This window comes from Lemur catta, chromosome 11 (genome assembly GCF_020740605.2).
Source record: "Lemur catta isolate mLemCat1 chromosome 11, mLemCat1.pri, whole genome shotgun sequence".
In the NCBI taxonomy this organism is placed as follows: domain Eukaryota; kingdom Metazoa; phylum Chordata; class Mammalia; order Primates; family Lemuridae; genus Lemur; species Lemur catta.
In genome coordinates, this window is record NC_059138.1 from 77,211,040 (window position 1) to 77,227,683 (window position 16,644).

Genomic DNA, 16,644 nt, shown 5'->3' on the forward strand with positions numbered 1-16,644 from the left:
TTTTATAAATTCCAATCCTGCTGATTCTCAATATTTATATATATAGACAACTTCTCCTGTTACCAAAGTATTCCCCTCAATATACATATAAAAGAAACTCACCCACAATGACCTTCTGTAAGTATAGTCATTATCATTCATTTAAATCCTTGTGAACCTGATAGATGAATTTGTTTGCATTTATCTAAATAGTACTGAGGTTATACATTTTTGACCCTTTCTGATTTCTTCTTTTTGTTTTTTGTTTTTTAATTGTATTTTCAAAGACAGAATAATGACCAACAAACATGTGAAAAAAATGCTCAACATCTCTAATCATCAGAGAAATACAACTTAACTCCAGTGAGAATGGCCTTTATCAAAAAGTCCCAAAACAATAAATGTTGGCGTGGATGCGGAGAGATAGGAACACTCTCATACACTGCTGGTGGGACTGCAAACTAGTGCAACCTTTGTGGAAAGCAATATGGAGATACCTCAAAGAGATACAAATAGAGCTATCATTTGATCCAGCAATCCCATTACTAGGCATCTACCCAAAGGAACAAAAGACAATCTATAAAAAAGACATCTGCACTCGAATGCTTATAGCAGCACAATTCACAATTGCAAAGATGTGGAAACAACCCAAGTGCCCATCAATGCATGAGTGTATTAATAAAATGTGGTATATGTATACCATGGAGTTCTACTCAGTCACAAAAACAGTGGTGATCTAGCACCCCTTATATTATCCTGGATAGAGCTGGAGCCCATTCTACTAAGTGAAGTATCACAAGAATAGAAGAACAAGCACCACATACACTCACCATCAAATTGGTATTAACTGATTAACACTTAAGTGCACATATAGTAATAACATTCATCAGGTGTTGGGCAGGTGAGGGGGAGGAGAGGATGGGTATATTTACACCTAATGGGTGCAGTGCACACCGTCTGGGGGATGGACACACTTGAAACTCTGACTCAGGTGGGGCAAAGGCATTATATGTAACCTAAACATTTGTACCCCCATAATATGCTGAAATAAAAAATAATAATAATTATAAAAAAAACCAAATTATTTCCCAATTTTTTTACTAAGTATATGTTTGGGAGTATAGAAATAAATCAAGACCACTCAAATGAGAATAAGCTGATACACTGTCTCCAGAGCTTACTATAGTGAGGGAGTCAGCCACCATCACTTGTGTTTGTCAGAGACTCAGGGGCAGGCAGGGGAGTGAGCTTTATAGTGAGAGACAAAAAAGGGAAGGCTTCCCGTCTGCCCTGATTGGAACTTGTTGGCATAGAAAAGCTGGAGGTGGGCTGACTAGAAGCAGGGCATCCTATGTGATTGGTTTATGAAGCTTATTTGGCTTTTCTGGTTGACTTATGGAGTTGGAAGTAAAGTAGGGGAGGAAATTAGGGAAGCTGACAGTCCTTGACCAAGTCCTTACTGTTTGGACCAAGTCCAATGGCTGCAGAGGTTGAGGGTGGCAGTTTTATTTTTATATATGATCTGGCCATTGTCTGTTTGTATTTTCAGTATCGTAGGAGGGGAAAGATGTCTCTTTCTTTTGATATTTAAGAACTCTTGATAGACTAATCTGTCACAGGATTAAGAAACAAAAAAATAATAAAATAAGAAAGAATTCTATGGATTAGAGAGATTCCATCTGTGTTATATATGTTGCAAATTAATCCTAAGCTTTGAATTTGTTTAATGTGTTTATGTTATATCAGTTTTAAAATTTTATAGGGACTATCATTTTGCATGTCCTCTATTTTAGTTAGTTTAGAAAGATTTTTCACATTTACAGATTTAAAATATTCACTTGTATTTTCTTCTAGTACTTTTACTATGCTACTTTTGTTTTTTGCATTTACTTTTTCAATCTATTTTGAATTGATGTTGGTGTAAGGTGGGTGGTAGAAACCAGTTTTCTTTTCTCTTAAATTGATGTGCAGTTACCGCAACATCTCTGATTGACAAATCTATCTATTTCCTATCAGGGGATTCCCCACTAAGAGTTTTGATTTTGATAAGATTATATCAGAGAGTAATTTTTTTTTAAGCTCTAAAGTGATAAAGTAACTTCCAGAGTTTTAAATGGTCAGAGTCCAAGCTGGGGAAAGGCAGGTAGTAAGCATCTTCATGGGCAGTGGAAGGAAAATCTAGAAAACTTCTGGGGATAAGAGCACGCATTTCATTCACAAAAGCTTCTATGTTTACTTTTTTCCTTTAAACATGCAATAAAATGTGTAACTCTTCAATGTACCATCCAATGACTTTTGACAAATGTACATACCTGCGCAACTTAAACTACTATCAAGATATGTAACATCACAGTCACCTTAGCAGTAGTTCTCTCGTAGATTTTTCCATGTCAGCTCCAGCCCCACCCTATGGGGGCAATCACTGTTCTGATTTTTTCCGTCATACATTAGTTTTATCTATTGTTGTCTACAACTTACTTTGAAATGCATCCAAAATAATATGCCTTTATGAAGGGGTAGAGGAATGAATAGATGGATAGTTTTACAATAATGCAAGAATATAAAATGTTATAATAAAATCTGGATAGTAAGTTCATGGCTATTTCCTTAAAATACTTTCAAGGTTTCTATATGTTTGGAATTTTACATAATAAAATGTTAGAACAGAGAAAAGAAAAACAAAAGTGCATAGAAAAGATAAAATACTTCTGAAGATGAAGATCAAGATCAAGTGAATATATCTTGCTAGATATCAAGAAAAATACAAAGAGCTCTAAATCAATACAATGTGGTATTTGTACAGAGATAGAAAAAATGGTCAATGAAACAGAATAGAGAACCCAGAAACAGACCCACACAAATGCAGAAACTTCACTCATGATGGAAATAGCACTACAGATCAGTGGGGGACGAATGGACCTTTCAAGAAATGGTACTTGTGCAATCAGTTATCTACATAAAAAATAAAATAAAATGATGTTCTTTCTTAATAGTATAATGGCAGATTATTTAAGGACTTAAATGGGAGGGAAAACTGTGAAAGTTTTAGAAGATGTGCTAGATGTAAACTGACGATCAGAATTCATTTCCATTTTCTTCTTATGTGTCTCACTGCAGGTCAGAAATCTTAAAAAAAAAAAAAAATCCCAACTTCCCAGGAGCTAAGGATCTTGATACAAATTAGGTCACATCAATTAAGTACGCTCACATGAGATTTAGAAGGTAGCAGTAAGCCACAGCTTGCTGCTTTAGGCTGTTTTCTGCTTCAAGCATAACCATGGAGAGCCCCACAGAAGCGTGCCTGCCCCATTGGGGGCAGGGGCGGTTGCAATGGCAGCAGTAGCTGGACTCTATTTCCAGTCTTTGGTCACCAGCTTCAGAGCTTCTGAGATGTGGTTGATTTGGTGGCCCAGTGGCATGTCCTTGAATTCAGTAGTTGCAGTGGTGGTGTTTTGATTCCCTTCTTCCAGATTTGTGTGTGGATATAAATTCCCATGGTGGGTCAGATCTATTATTTCTGGGAGTCATTCCTGGAGGCCCAACCTAGATCTATCTCCTGGAGGCTAATGTAGATTGCCTCAGAATTAACTCCCTCTTTGAAACTACTCCAGCCCTAGCCAGTATTGGTGGTGACTTTGTGTTGTTGCTGATAGCTGGATTGCTTCACCATCCCCCATGTGACTTCTCAGATTCCTGCATTGCATTTCTTTTGTTTCATACTCAGAATGATTTCTGTTTTTCCAACTGCTCCTTGACTGATACATACAACTACATACATCACTGAGAATGGATCTCAGAAACCCGGGGAAAAAAGAAAGAAAAAGGCAAATTGTAGAAAAAATACTAACAATATAATTGCACTTGTATGTTTAGTAAATGTACAAAAACAGTATGTTGGTTAGGGATAAAAGCTTGCTAAATTTATAAAGAAAAGCTCTGGGAAAATTTCAGCAATGGAAATATAGCTTCTGAATCTCACTAAATTACTCATTTAAAAAAAAAGGAAAGAAAAAGGGCAACAGGATAGCAAAACCCAAACCCACTGACAACATATCCAATAAAGCAGGTGAAGAGATATCCATCTGAAGAACCAGGTATCCTATATCTCAGAATATACCACCTGCGACATGGAAGAGAGTATTTAACCGCTGGCACTCCTCTCCCAGAGTTGCCCCAGAATGTTAATGCCCCATTAATACTGTGATGCTTCCTGCTTTACACACGCACTGGAGTGACTAAGCAGGCTCCTGCAGGTGCTCCACGTGGAGTAGCAGAAAAGCCCAGGTAGAAAGCAAGAGATATGCCAGGCTGTTAGCAAGGGTCAGAGCAACACAGTGGGACTAGGTAATGTCAACCAGAGTCTAAGACGCATCCAACACAACTCTAAATCTTGACAATAGAAAATGAATTTTCTTTCAAAGTGCACATGTAACATTCAGGAAATTTGGCCATATTCTAGGCCATAAAGAAAATCTCAATAAATTCCCAAGAAGAAGAATACTACAAACACCATTCTCTGACCCCAGTAAAATAAAACTAGCAAGGAATTTAAAATAATAATAGTTTTTAAAAACCATGTATATAGATTATTAAACAACTCCTAGGTCAAAAGGGAAATACAAAACAAAATTTCTTAAAAATTACAAAAATGAAAACATTGCATGTCAGAAGCTGATACATAATTAAAGCACTGAGAGGGAAAAATATATTCTATATAAATAATACACATATATAAGTACATATATAATTAACTCCTAACTCCAAAAACTAGAAAGAGAACACAGTAAATAAAGATAAAGCCAAAGGAAGGAACTAGTGAGATAAAAGTATAATACAATTTAATGAGTAAGAAAACAGAAAAATACTAGGATTAGAAGTACAAAAACAGTTTCTTCCAATAAAATTGAAATACACAATTCATTAGCCAAGCTAATGAAAGGGAAAAAAAGGCATAGTGAGGAAATGACAAAGAACTAACCTCAATTAAGGACCTTTAATAAATTATAAGAAACGACTATTGCACCCAGTGACCATTAGTCCTACCATCCCCAGAGCAGTTAATACCTATGGTCCCAGCAGTCATCCAGTTATCATACTCTGTAGCTCTCAAAAGTGTCCTGGTTTAGAAAATGATTTTTATGCTCATCATAATTTTGCACAACTCTACATAAAAATTTGAAAACCTAAATTGAAATGAATAATTTTGTAGGACAAATGTGGCAGCAAAATTAACCAAAGCCAAGACAGAAGTCTAAATAGGGCAACTACCATAAAAGACAAAGAGGAAATAGTTCCATGCATTCCCCACAAAATAAACACTGGGACCAGAGTCTAGTTTTGTGGGGGCATTCTCCAAAACCTTTAGAGATCAGATAATACCAATGTTATTTATACTACTCCAGGGCACAGTAAAAGAAAAATTTTCAAATTCATTTTGTGAAGTGGGAAGATTGATACCAAAACTTGAAAACCGTTACATGAAAAAGAAAACTATGAACCAGTCTCACTTATCACTCTATCCATGCAAAAACCTTAAACTATTAACCAATAGAATATAATGGCACAATAAAAAATGTGTCCTAAGTGATTTCTCTTCCCCAGCATATAAAGTTTGTTAAATATTAGAAAGTCTTTGAATATAATTCATTATACTAATAAAGTTAAGAAGAAAGGTTGACCCAATTGCAAATAGGATTCACCAGTTTCTAAGTGAATCAGATTTCAGAAAATGAAGCCATGAAAATACTAGAAAGCATCCTCTATAACCTGTAAGTGGAGGAATCTTTTCTAAGACTGAAAAACTGATATATCTGACTATACAATTTTTAAAAAATTTTTTTCAGGTGACAAGCAAGAAGCAAATTAAAACATAAATGGCAAACTTGGGAAAAAATTGCAACTTTTATCATAGACAAAAAAGAAATAACCCAAACATTTAAAGAGCTTCTTAGAAAAGGTTCAGAAGTATGATTGAATTTTTCACAGGAAAAAAAAATACAGAGGACTCTTAACCAAATGAAAGAATGTCCAATCTCATTCAGATGAAAGAAATTAGAAATTTATTGACACACCATCTTGGCAAAAATCCATTAAGTGTGACTATTATTCTGTTATTGTCTATGAGAAATCAGAAACTTTTAACATTACCAGAGTGAATGCAATATCTAGCACAGTATCTAGTGAGCATTATCTAGCACAATGGCATATGCATTTTCTCTTTTACCTAATTGTCCCACTTCTAGGAATCTGTTCCAAAATAAGAGACAGAACATTTGCATCACTCCCAGAAAGGTCCTTTGTGCCTGTTTCCAGTTAACAACCTACCACAGGCAACCACTCTTCTGATTTCTATCACCGTAAATTAGATTTGTCTGTTTTTGAATTTCATGTAAATGCAATCATACGATATGTACCTGGATTCTTTGCTTAAAAAATGTTCTGAGATTCCTTTATATTGTTTGGCATAATAGTAGTTCTCTTCTTTTCATTGTAGTGTAATATTTCACTGTATAAGGGTGCTGCAATTTGTTTATTCATTTGCCTATTGATGGACATTTGAGCAGTTTCCAATACAGGTCTATTATGAATAATCTGCTTGGAAATTCTTATTTTCATTTCCTTTAGGTAAATATTTAGAAATGGAATTGTGCATCAAAGGGTAGATGAATGTTTAACCTTATAAGAAACTACCAAATATTCTCCAAAATGGATGTATCATTAACACTCCCACCAATAATAAATGACAGTTCCAGTTGCCCCGAATTATTGCCAACTTTTATATTCTTGGTTGTTTTTATTTTAGTCATTCTAGTATGTGTAGTGATACTCCATTCTGAGTTCAATTTAGACTGAGTACCATTTTCATATGCCCATTGGATATTTGCATATCTTTTGCAAAGTGTGTGTTCAAATCCTTTGCCCATTTTTATTGAATTGTTTGACATTTTACTGATTTATAGAAATTCTTCATATTGTCTGAATATGAGTTATTTGTCATATGTAAGTATTGTGAATATTATTTTCCAAGTCTGTAGTTTGTTTGTTCATTTTCTTGATGTTATTTTTTGGTGAGCAAAAGATTTTACTTTTGATAAAGAATAATTTGTCAAATGTTGATTTTATGGTTAGTGCTTTTTTGGTCTTGTCTAGAAAATATTTCTATGCCCCAAGTTTATGGAAGGCAATATTTTATATTTTCTTCTAGGTGCTTTATAGATCTAGCTTTTTTGTTTAAGTCTATGATAGATCTCAAATTAATATTTGTATATGTTATGAGGTGGTTGAGTCTACTTTTTTCTGTTTAGAAGGCCAGCTGTTTCATCATCATTTGTTAAAAAGACTTTCCTTTCCTGATTGAATTGTTTTGGCAGCTTTGTCAAAAACCAATTGATGTAACTACTTCTGGACTCTAGTTTGTTTCACTGGTCAATTTTCTACCTCTGCTATCTCTATGACAGGGGTTCTCAACCAGGGTAATTTAGCAACTCTGCTGATTCACTTATTATTTCTAGTATTTTTGTAGAGTTCTTAGTATTTTCTATGAATATAATCATATTATCTTCAAATAAAGACATTTTCTTATCTCCTTTTCCTATATTTCCTTGTTGCTGATTTTAGGGCAAAAAGAATTTAGACTTTTACCAATAAACATTTTGTTAGCAGCAGGTTTTAGCTTAGACATTCTTTACCAGATTGTAGAAATTCCTAGCTTAAAGATATATTTTACCATGAATGAATTTTGAATTTTATTGAATGCTATTTCTGCATCTAATGAAATGATCATACTTTTTTAAAATTCTGGTAATAGAATAAATTACATTAACTGATTTGTAAATGTGAAACCAGACTTGAATTCTTGGTATAAGCGTCAGTTGATTATGATGTATTATTATTTTTATGTATTACTGGACTTGATTTTCTAATATTCTTAAGGATTGTATTTTGAGTTTTACATTCATGAGAGATATTGGTCAATAGATTTTTCTTCTTGTAATATCCTTTCCTGGTATTATTCTGGTCTTATAGAATGTTTTGGGAAGTGTTCCTTTCTCTCTGTTACCTGAAAGACTTTGCATAAACTTGGTATTATTTCTGTCTTAAATGTTTATAAATTTAGCAATGAAGCCATCTGAGCTGATAGTTTTCTTTCTTGCTTTCTTTCTTTTTTTTTCTTTTTTTTTAGGTAATTTGTGTCCTCTAAGCATTGCTCTAATGGTACCCTACAAATTGTAATATGTTATGGTGTATTATAATTTAGTTCAAAATAGTTATTCTTTATTTTTATTTCTTGACTAATGGGCCATTTTGAAGTATGTGTATTAATTATCAACTATTTGAGGATTTACAATTTTTTTTTATTTCTGGTTTTATTCCATCGTGGCCAGAAAATATAATCTACATTATTTTAGTCCTTAGAAATTAGTTGAGAGAGAGAGGTTATGGTCCAGCGTATGGTCTACATTTATAATGTTCCATATGCCCTTGAAAAGAATGTGTTGAGTGGAATGTTCTAATACGTCAATAAATTTCATTTGGTTGACAGTGTTATTCAAATCTTCTATATTGCTATTGATTGCTTTTCTACATGTTCTTTCAATTACTGATAAAAAAGAATTTACAATTCCCACTAAAACTGTGTATTTCTCTATTTCTTCCTTTAGTTCTGTCAGTTTTTATCTCATAAAACCCTATTATTAATATTAGGTACCTACTCATGATTTATGTGTGTTTTTGATGAGTTGACCCTTTTGTCATTATGAAATGCCCTTATTTTTCTCTGATAATGCCTTCTGTCCTGAAGTCTACTTTGAGATTAACCTTGTAACTCCAGCGTATTCAAGCTTACTATGTGCCTGATAATATTTTCCCCAATTTTTTGTTTTTATCCTATTTATATTTTTATATGTAAAGTCTGTATCTTATAAACAGCATATAATTTGGTCTTTCTTTTTTATAAAATCAGACAATCTCTACTTTTCATTTGAGTGTTATTCTACTTAAATTTAATATAATTACAAATGTTTTCTGTTTTAATGCTACAATATTAGTATTTTCTAAGTGTTCCATCTATTATTTATTTCATTCTTCCTTAATTTCTACCTTCTTTTGAATTAATCAATTATTCCTTAGGATTTTATTTTGTGACCACTCTTGGTTTATTAGATGTACCAATTCATTTTCTTTTTAAGTTGTTGATCTATGGTTTACGATACGCAACTTTAACGTATTATAGTCCACCATCAAATGATACTTTGCCATTTTACATATAATGTAAAATCTTACATCAATATGCTTCCTTTTTCTTCTCTTCTTTCCAACTTTTGTTCTCTTATTGTCATATATTTGACTTTTATATGATATAATCCTGGCAAAATTATTTTTCTTTATGCTTTCTGCATTTAGTTATAATTTAACAATTAATAAATTAGAAAATAGGTTTTTATTTTAACTTGCAGGTTTACAATTTCCATGGGTCATATATTCTGGCTTCTTTGCATTTACCACAATTTTTTATTTTATGCCAGATATCATGGGTAAAAGAACAGCAGAGACTGAGATAAATAATTTTTACCCCTAAAAAGGGGCACGTTTATTCTTCTGTCAGACACTAGCATGGGGATCTGAATAAATCTAATCTGATGTTAAACTGGATTTGGGCTTTGGTTAGATTTAGTTCACTGCTGGCTTTAAATATTTTCAGGTGGGATAAGGACTTTCCCTTCAACATAGCTGGGCTCTATACATCAGTGATTTCAAGATATCTCTAAGATTCACTGCCCAGCTGCCTGCTTTCAAAACAACAGGATTTCTCTCTATATATCAGAGCCCAGCTTTCAGCCTTTTGAGTCTTTGGGGTCTTTTCTTTGTTCTTCAGTCTCTCTTCAGGTTTTGTCACTTATGGAGGATCTCTCTCCAACTTCCTGCCAAACCTCTGACCTTTGATCATCTCTAAAGCGTACTTGGTGATGGCCTGCAGTGATTCTCTTGGTTTTGGCATGATTTCTCTTGGTTTTGTGGCTCTGGTTCCCAACATTCAGCAGGTTGTTTCTTTGTACTCAGCGAAGGCATGAAGTGCCTAAAGGGGATCTCCCTTAGCTGTCCTGCCCTGGATGCAGCCTTCATGGGCCACTGCATTTAAAGTGAAGAAGGTGCCATGCATTTCAGGGAGAATATCTCTGCCTTATACCAGACTCCCTACCTTGCTCCTGCCTGTAGCACACTACCTACCATGTGACACTCAATGAAGACCCTTGGGAAAGTGGTAGCAAGTGCGTGTAGATTCTCTTTGGTCAGGGATCCTCAGGATTTTAGTCCATCACTACAGTTAATACCTGGTCATTAAGGTTTCTCTTATCTCTGTCTACTGTGGATTCTTCTTTCTTCCCTGTTTTCATCAGTGATGAAGACAGCCATAGTCTCTTCTCCCCTATAAAGGGTTACTTTCTCCAATTTAGCTCATTTACATTTCTTGGCATCATCGACTCCATGAGGGGTTAAAATAAAAAAACTATGGTTTTTGTGACTTATCTTGCTTATGCTCATTGTCAGAATCTTGCAGTTTTCTATATCCTAACTGGTGGCAGAATCTTTCCCCGCCTTTTAATGAAGGCTCTTTGAATGATCATGGAGCTATAACCTCTTACAAAATGTCCTCACAGATGATTTTTAAGTTTCTCCTGAACCTCTAAATACGGATTTTGTCTAAATTGATCCATGACATTCTTATTTGACAAAATCAAACTTGATTTTTTTTATCATCAATGGGAATGGAAGAATAACAGATGAGTCAAATGAAAGGAAGAGTGTATCTATTATGTGCCTGCCATGAGCCAAGCACTGTATCAGATACCTCAGTGGTATTATCTCACTAATACTCGTTGCAGCTCTGCAAGACAGCTATTATTATTCCCATTTTATAGTTGAGAAATGAAGTCTCAGAGATTAAGTTTTTTTCCCAGTGTATTATATGTATGAGAAAAGAAAGTGTATTGAGAACAGGAGGAAATTGTTCAGGAAGTAGTGGGTGACCAGATTGAAGAGGTAAGATGGGATTAGATCAAGTGAACCTTGATTCTTGTTGTAGATGTTCAAAACTGACCTCAAAAGCAATGGGTATCATTATAATTTCTTCTAATGTGATGGGAATATAAGAAAAATTCCTCTGGAAGCACTGGCAGAGATAAAGTATAGTTGACTTGATCTGTGCCACCAATGCAAACCCACATGAATGCATAATCTAGTAAAAACCATGTGCTTACTATGTAAATATAGCTTGGAGGCAGATCCTCTAACCTTTCCCAACAAGAGTGCGCCCTCGGGCTGCTCCTATGTAGGTATTCCAGAGGTGTCACTGCCAGGCCAGGGTGTCCTGGACAGATGGGAAGAGAAGGCCAAAATTCTGCACAGAGACCCTTGCCAGAAACTGGGTAGCTGACCTTCTCACTGGCAAAAGGCAAGAGAGTTTCCCACTGGGCTTTATGAGTATAGTAATACGAGGCATGTAATTTCCTTGAAATCAAGTGCAGAAGTTATAGCTGCTATTTTAAATACATGCTGGGTTTAAAATTTGCTTTCACATATTCCTAAATTGTGTGTCATTTTTCATGCAGTTGAAACCAAAGAGGCAAAGTCCTAAAACTTGAAAAGATTATTCCATAGCATAAAAGCCTTCGTCAACACTTTTCCTTATGCTCATGGAGAGTTAATGAACTTATTAATATTTTTGTAGCTAAAACTCAAACGTGATAACCCCTCGTATCTAAGTACTTTTCTCTCAGCAATGGAAGCTTTAAACTACATTGCAAATACCTTAAAATTCTGTGTGCCCTTTGGGAAAATATATGCGCTTGCTCCCTCTGTGTTCGGAAGCGCCCACAAACCGCGCATCGTGTCTGCCGTTATCACCATCTGGTCGCTGACATCAATTCCCTCGCCGCTTTCCTCCAACACGGCAGCCTTATATGAACGCTTGAGGTAATGTTTGACAGGCTTTGGTGACACAGTGGGGATTAGGCTCGGTTCCTTCATTGTGCTGCCTCTCTAGTGGAGATTTTTCTCGGAATGTGGGCAATTCTCAGATTTGAAAAATCCTGATAGCTTAGCTGGAAGAAAGCAAGCCAGGGAAGAGGGCAAGGAATTTCTTCTCTGCAGGCCTATCCATTTCCTTGTGCTGCGAGAAGTAAACAGTGACCGGAGAGTGGCCAGGTGCCCCTTAATATCTCGGAGCTGCATTAGTCAGCATATTTTTAGCATGTTTCTCATCTTTAGTACACTTACTTAAATGAGCCTCAGAGAAGCCATGACAGAAGTAATATTCAAGCAAAGCTTTGGGTTAGTAACCGAATGAAAGCCACATGGCTCCCTTGCTGAGTGGTAATCACCATTTATACGGTAGCCAGATGTCCAGCTTTGAGAACATGTTACTCAAAAGGAATAGAATTAACTTGGTTTTCATGAGCGAGCAAACGATGGGTCAGATCTGCCCATTTCATTGATGCAGGAGAGTAGAAGGGCGTGAAGCAGGGGAGAACACCACGGCAGAGCCAGCTGGGGAAGGCATCAGGCCCTTTGCAGAGTGAGCTGGAGGGAAGAGCACAGACTCTGGGGAAGAGGAACCTGGGTTCAAGTCACCCGCTTGCTCTTACTAGCCGTGTGGCATTGGCAAGGGACCTAGGTCTCTGAAAATCAAGTTTTACACCTGCAACATAAAGTGACAACATACATCTCATGGGGTTGTGATGAGGATTAACCAGAAAATAATTAGGAGATTGTAGTGAGAACTTAATGAAAGGTAGCTGGGTCAGAGTGACTGTGGCCCTTGGGGTCAGAACAGCGCTCAAGGACCTCATGGCTCTGGGTCTCCATTGGATAAGACAAACCAATATGGGCCAGGACCTGGAGACTGGACAGAAATGCACCTGAGTGGGCAAGGCTTAGTGCTGAATCAGCTGCGGGAAATGAATAACAATCAAGACAGAGAGGTGGGACAAAGGGTGGGGTATGCATGGAAAATGGGGACATATTATAGATCAGATGTCCATCAAGCACCAGAAAGCTCCAGTGTGGGTCCTGACAGGTGAGCGGTGCATCCTCAGAGACAGCCAGGCCAGCCAACTGACCTCAGGAAGTGGGGACCAGCCCAAGCCACTTAAACATGATTTGCCCACGTTCCTCAGGAGATGCTGTCATTGAGGCCAAAATGTCAGAAATAATTCAAACGTTTATTTAAAGTTTGATGGTTCTTGAAACCAGATGACACAATCTCTACAGAAGGATTGGAACTTTTTGTTCTTTTTGAGAAGGGTAGGTAAATAGCTACTATAATACATTCTTTCAACTTTCAGAATTTGGCTATACTTAGCCATCTCCCCTGCCACCATCCACTCAAAGGACTTTGAGATTGTAGTGACACTGTATTTTATCCACCCTTGAATCTGTAGTACCTAAAACTGCCTGCACAAAATTGCTCAGAGTCCAGTCAGATAAATACGCTATTATTCCTCAGCCTAGATGATCTTTTCCTGCCTTTCGTTCAAAGCCATCCCGCCCTTTCTTCAACGGCCCCAACTCATCTCCTTAGAAACAGGTTCCTCTTGCTCAGTGCTCTCACAGTACTGGGCTCATATTTCTTCTAGAGCACTCAGTGCACCTTTTTATGATTTTTTCTGCACCCGTCTCCCCTCATTTCCATCAGATTATGAGCTCTTAAAAAAATGGGCACCGGCTCTTATTCATGTTAACTCCCTAATAAACAACAAGGAACAACAGCAGCAAGTCAACTTTCAGGAAACCATAATTGCATAAACTAACTCCCTTTGTGAAAGCAGCCCTCCCTTTCAGTCCTGGGGGGCCTAAAAGGGGCTACTGTTCTATTTGGCTCATGGTAAATGTTTCAGGGCCTTGCAGAGAAGCCCACACATTGGTGTGTTCTGGGGGAATCCACCAAGGAAGTAGAAGCAGCAGTAATCGTAACTAGTTAAATTTTTAGCAAAATGTCCTCTGTGTCCTTTTGACAGTTAGTCTCCCTGAATTGCCACCCATTCTCAAGCAGCCTTAGATCTGGAATCTGGTCGGTAGTTTAGAGCGCAGATGCTGGAGCCCAGCTGTCTGGGATTGAATCTCGTCTCTACCGCTTCTTAGCTGTGTGCTTAATCTCTTTGTGCCCCACTCTCTTCATTCATAAATGGGATAATAATGGTAGTGCCTACTTCACAGGGGTGTTGTGAGGATTAAACAAATAATTGGGTAATAAGTTGAGTGCTCAGAACAGTGTCTGGCATGTAGTAAGAGCTAAGTTAAACATTTTCGTTGACAATTTACCCTTTTTTAAATATAAGAAAGGAAAAGAGGGGACCTCTGGTCTGGACTAGATGGCATAGAAAACAAGAAAATGATGGGAAGAGACATTTTGCAGAAGAGGATATAGACGGCCAATCAACATATGAAAACATGTTCGACATCATTAGCCATCAAGGAAATGCAAATTAAGAACTCAGCGAGATGTCACTTTACACCTATGAGAATGACTAAAGTAAACAATAGTAATGGACAGTATCCTGACTGTGGTATTGGATACACGAACCCACACAGATGATAAAATTATATGGAACTCAACACACACATACACACACATACAAAACTGAAGAATCTGAAGATAGGTAGATTGTACCAATATCAATACCCTGGTTGAGATATTGTGATATTGTGCTATGGTTTTACAAAATGTCAGCATTGGGGAAAACTGAGCGTGAGAAACAAGGTATCTATTTCTCTCTATTATTTCTTACAACTGCATGTGACTCTACATATGCAGGTAAAATCTTGATAAAAGTGTCACCTAAAATAAAAGAGGAAAAGACAACTATTCACCTTACCTCTTATGTTAGTAGGTATTTAAAAGCATTTGACAGTTAATATCAGAAAGATTAAAAATGGGTTCTATATTTTTATTTCAATGAGATGACAACAAATGACTTCAGATTTTCCCATAGATTAAGTAATGCCCCATTATCAAGAGTTAAAATGTGTTCAGAATTGCCCAGAACAAAGGCATAGGCATTTATTTACCAAAAGATACTGACCGGAGACAGTTAACTTTCCTCTCTGGCAGGCTGTTGGAGAAAATCAGAGATCCAGCAAGATTTCTGGGATAAAACCGGCCTGCAAATATTCAGTGTGCTCCCTCCCTCCCTCCCTCTCTCTCTCTCTCTCTCTCTCCAGATTGAGAAGCTGGAGCCCCATCACTCATTGACACAGAGACTGCCCTAGACTGACTATGAAAGGCAAATCTCTCAAGTGGATGTTTTACAGATTATTGACAAATAAATTGTCTGGCAATGTTCAACACTATAATCATTCTTATTCAATAAAGATAGGATATTTGTGATTAAAATGAAAATATATTCACTTAAAGCTAGTTACCATTAGGCATCCATCAGGAATGAAGCCAGAAGTCAATTTGGCCATACCTCCGAGGGCTTTTGGACGTACAAATCATGTCATGGACACAATGGCTCCTTGTACTTACATAGGGAGTGCTGTAGGCCAAGGGGCTATGACTTCAACACTGCACATATGTGGTTGTTATTTAGAACTCTCCAAGGTATAGACTTACATTACCATCTGCCATCTCAGTTGCTGTTTACATCTGCCTTAAAAGGGGGAGGGGGCATAATCAATCACATTATGTGTAGAAATCCCTCGGAAAAACCAGCAGCCACATGCTGAACTTGGGAGAAGTAGACATGTCTATATTCAAAGAGGAAATGGGGAATTCATACTCTTCTCTTTTTTCAAATATTCCTTTCAAATTGTGGAAAATTAAGTGAAAAAAGGGTTTGTTAAAATTCACAGGCTGCAATATCCTAACACAGTTAAGCTTCTCCGAGAAGCCTCAGAAAAATCTCAACTCTATATGTTTTAAACTTAATTTAATGACAAATTGGACTTTACAAAATTTAAAAATCTATGCTTTTTGAAAGACTCTGTTAAAAGGTTGAAAAGACAAACGACAAACTGAGAGAAATTATTTTCAAACCATATTTCTGATACAAGACTAGTATCTGGAATATCTAGTATTCAGTTTCAAAGAACTTTTACAACTCACCGGTAAGAAAAATCAATCCAATTAGATAATGGGCAAAAGACATGAAGTAACGTTTCACCAAAGAAAATACACAGATGAAAAATAAGCACATGAAAATATGTTTAACATCGTTAGCCATCCACAGAATGCAAATTAAAACCACAGTGAGATATTACGACTGTACCTCCCCATGAGAATGACTTTAAAAAAATAGTGGCAACACAAAATGCTGGTGAAGATACAGAGAAACTGGATTATTCATACATTGCTGGTGGGAATGGGAAATGGTACAGTCACTTTGGTGGCACTGTAACATTAAGCATGCAATTGTCAGCAATTGCACTTCTGGGCATTTATCCCAGAGAAATTACAAATTATGTTCACATAAAAGCCTCTACACAAACGTTCATAGCAGCTTCATTTGCGATCACCAGACATTGGGAACAACCCAGTTGTCTTTCTACAGGTGAATGGTTAAACAACTGGGGCACCTACTGTGGAATACTACTCAGCAATAAAAAGGAGCAAGTTATTGGTGCATTCAACAACCTGGGTGGATCTCCAGGGAATGACGCTGAGTG